Raw genomic sequence first — 3,665 nt, forward strand, 5'->3', positions numbered from 1 at the left:
CCCCGGCGGGCGCGGGCGCGGGCTCGGGCGCTGCACTCACCGGGCCGGGCCGGGCCGGCAGCTCGGTCGGCACTCGGAGCCAGGACGCCGCGACGCCTGTCTGCTTTCTCAATGACAACTTGGGCGCGGAGGAGGAGAGCGGCGCCGCGGTAGGTGCAGCTTTATGTTTGCATGCGTGGGTCTCTTTTTTAAAAAATAAATAAATAGCTCTATTAATATATATTTTTCGCGGAACTGTCATGCTTTGATTGCATTATGATTGCGTTTGCATCGCTGGCGCCTCTGGGTGTGTATGTGTGCGTGTGTGTGTGTGTGTGTGTGTGTGTGTGATTTTTTTCCCCTTTAAATCCTGCTGCTCCAGCCGCCGCCGCCGCAGCCTCTGCAAAAAGGAAAGCAAGCATGCGTTCATCTTTTGTCTTTCATTTTACCTTCAGGGTGACATTCAGCGCCAACTGCTCCCTTTTGACCGGCGCCAGTCCCCGCCTGGGCAAAACACATTTGCGAAGCGCGGGGGGGAAGGGAAGGCAGCGCCCCCTCGGCCCTGAGCTGGGGGTTTCCGTGCCGCCCGAGCCCGAGCCCCATCTGCACGACCCTCTGCTCCCGCTACCCACCAGGCCCAGGCCGAGATGGGCAGACAGGGCCCGGAGCCTCCGCCCCACCACCACGCGTGTCCGAGGCCGTGGCCGCGCTGCTGACCTGCGCGGCGGCTGCGCCCGTGTGTAGGCCTCGCCACCACCCGAGCTATTTTCGTCTCCAGGAATGTTCTGTAAAGCCTTTTAAAAATGGGGAGGGGGCAGGGAAGAAAAGACAGAAAGGAGAGGAAAGTCCAATACCCATGTCAGACTCTCAGGGCGCACAGTGGCACTGGGGGCCCTGGGGGAGGGGGCTCTGGCGTGAGACCCACCCGGAGACCTCCGAAGGGCACAAAGAGCCACCGGTTTTATTTGACTTATTCTACAACCGCAGGAAAACTTTTAAATAGATATATACAAAGCCTTTACTGGCCACTCGTCACTGCATTGGTCATTTTTGTTATAATGCTGTCCGATGCATAGAAGAAAGCTCAGGGATAGTCCTTGCAGTTATTTCTGCAGATAGGAGAATATATTTCAGAGAGGGTGGCCCCATGAGGGACAAAGCGGAGACAACTCTCCATTGTGTTTACTCTGTGTCATGTGTGCCTTGTCTGGTGTGTGTCATGTGACCTATGGCCAGCACAACCTTGTACCTGCTCTTCACTGTGTGTGCTGCTGACCAGTAGTACCAAGCTCCAGGGTCCACAAATGCAGGGGCCTTCTTCATCGCTAGTGAAGAATGGTAGCAGAAAGGCCTAAGGAACGTTCCCTGCCAAGGCTGGGGTTGCGTGTGGCCACCATCCACATTGGTAAGGCCACTCTCTTATGGATTACAAATTCCTACAGTGACAGCACAGGCTGAGGCTGCAAGGATAAAGCACTGGTGAGAAGGGTGAATCAGAAAAGTGGAGGAGACAGCAAGAAGGGCTCTTCCGCCCATCCATCCAAAATCCCCACCCTGGGTTCACACGTGGTCTACCTCCTTGCGAGGTGGGCTCCGTGGAACGCTGCATGAAGGCAGCAAGTAACCTGTTGGGTCTTCTCCCCTCAGAGTCATGGTGGAGGAGCCACCAGCGAATCTCAGGAGGATGGTGCTGTCATTATGCCAAGACCACCAAGGCCAGGCCACCAGACTTGCAGGAGAGCCTGGCTGCAATCAGGGAGGGTCAGGGGACTATTCACGGTGGCCACACCCCAAGAGCTGGTGGGGCCTCCTCCCAACAACTGGGGGGGCTCCTTGGTGTCCTTGGAGAGCAGCCCTCATGGGAGCCTGCATCTAGGCCTGCCTCAAGGTCCCAAGGGTCATGGCATGGGCCCACTGTAGACACCAGGGCCCATCCATGGACACAATGGGTCCCACTCCAGTACTGCCCCAAGAGGTGCTGCTCACTAATGCTCAGTCAGCTCTCCAGCTTTTCACTTATCAACATTGGAGCCAGACCCTTAAAGACACACGGCAAAGGGAAAGAACCATAAAAACGTATTTAACTTTAGTCCCCTGAAATCCAGTTTTATTTATTTTCTTCTCACATAAGCACCTCCAGTGCTGTTTGTCACCAGTCCTCAGACGGGCTCCAGGCCAAGGGTCTTCTGCCCAGCACTGAGCTGTGTCTCGGACAGCAGAGCAGAGCAACGGCTGCCCAGAAGCCCCTCGTGTCTCCTCGGCAGTGCTGCTTCTCTCCTCCATCACTGGGCATTGAACCCAGAGCCTGCAGCCTGCGCTCCAGCCGCAGCCCGGCCTTGCTTAGTCTTTATTTTGAGACAAGGTCTTGCTGAGTGGCCAAACTTTGGAGGTCAGGCTTCAGTCTGAGATCCTGCTGCCTAGGCTGCCCAGAGCCTGCAGGTGCCTATGCATGCCACCCTGCCTAGCTGCGTTGGTGCCTCCTGAGCTGAGAATCCCCAGATCCAACTCTGTCTGAGAGGGGCTGTCTGTTGCTTTCTCACGTTCAGATTCCTCAGCCCACTTTCCAATCGCTACTCCTGGCTCCAGCCTACCTGTAATAGTCAATGTTGTAGGATGCTCAGTTTCAGTCTGTGGCCAAACAGGCAAACTCAGGGAATAAATGCTTATCTTGGGGGATGGGAAACACAGGAGGCACCATTCTAAGTGTGACTCCTACAGCTCTAAGCCCGGCGTGGTGGCACACAGCTTTGATCCCAGCTCCATGGGTGCCAGACGCATCAGGACCTTACATTTAAACCCAGCCCAGGCAACAGCAAGACTTAACAAGACCCTGTCTCAAAACTGAAAAATTTTTTAAAAGAGCCTGGGATGTAGCTCAGTGTGAGGGCCTTGGGTTCAACCCTTGGTGCCATTAAGTAAATAAATCAAACAAACGTATGAATCTACATGTCCAAATCTCCTCACCCATGAGAAGGGAAGGCTATGATTATCATATCCATTTTTCCCAAGACAGCTGAGGCCTAGGAGAGTTGGGTAATTTGTCCAGAACCAGGCCATCGGGATTCAAATTCAAGTCCCAGAACATGAGCTCTCCGAAGAGAGCCCTCATCTTAGAGGTTGGTGACCGGTGCTCCTCACAGACCTGTTCACTTCTGCTCCAACACGGATACCCAGGCATGGCTCATCCTCCTATCCCTCTGTGAGCTGTCTGCTCCTGTAGTTCTACCCACAGGTGCCAGCAAGTTCAAATCTCCCTATGCCCGTGAAGCTGTTACTATTTGTGCTGGCCGTGAACTCTAGGATCCCATAGAGCACCACCCTTCTCTAATTGTTTCTCAATTCGTGTTGTAAGTGCATCTTTGCCTCGCAATTCCTTTCTGACAGATTTACGTATTGTCTCTTTGTCTTCTCTAAATTTCCCCCAAATACAGCACAGACTCCCACTGAGCGGCTTGCCCTTAGCAGAGCCAAGGTGCCACCTCTTGTATTGATAGAATTTGAACATTTTCAGTAGCAAAAGCTTTATCCTTTTAACTGGAGGCATTACAAACTTGCTTCCCACAATCCTAGAAAACAATCAAGACACAATAAGGGTGAAATTATTTAACCAGAGAAACATGTGCGGCTTCTGCAGAACAGGCCATGGGGGAAGGGCCAGCAGGTACTTAACTGTAGCATTTGGAAAG

The 3,665-nt window shown here is 53.4% G+C and overlaps 1 protein-coding gene across 3 annotated transcripts in view; it reads right to left on the bottom strand.

Moving 5' to 3' along the window:
- The window catches only part of Esrrg (estrogen related receptor gamma), a 606,512-nt gene that overhangs the window by 556,843 nt on the left and 46,004 nt on the right, over positions 1-3,665 (bottom strand). Inside the window, exon 1 of one of the 3 annotated variants that reach the window (XM_023710239.1) lies at positions 1,555-1,652. The exons of 1 other annotated variant lie outside the window; for it this stretch is intronic. The gene's annotated coding sequence lies outside the window, so the exon portion shown is untranslated. Of the gene's footprint in view, positions 1-428; positions 508-1,554; positions 1,653-3,665 lie in introns of those variants that run through there. One more of the 3 variants, XM_023710236.1, reaches the window with a different exon arrangement.

The sequence above is a fragment of the Octodon degus genome, unplaced genomic scaffold, assembly GCF_000260255.1.
Source record: "Octodon degus isolate 3935 unplaced genomic scaffold, OctDeg1.0 scaffold00017, whole genome shotgun sequence".
NCBI classification, from domain to species: domain Eukaryota; kingdom Metazoa; phylum Chordata; class Mammalia; order Rodentia; family Octodontidae; genus Octodon; species Octodon degus.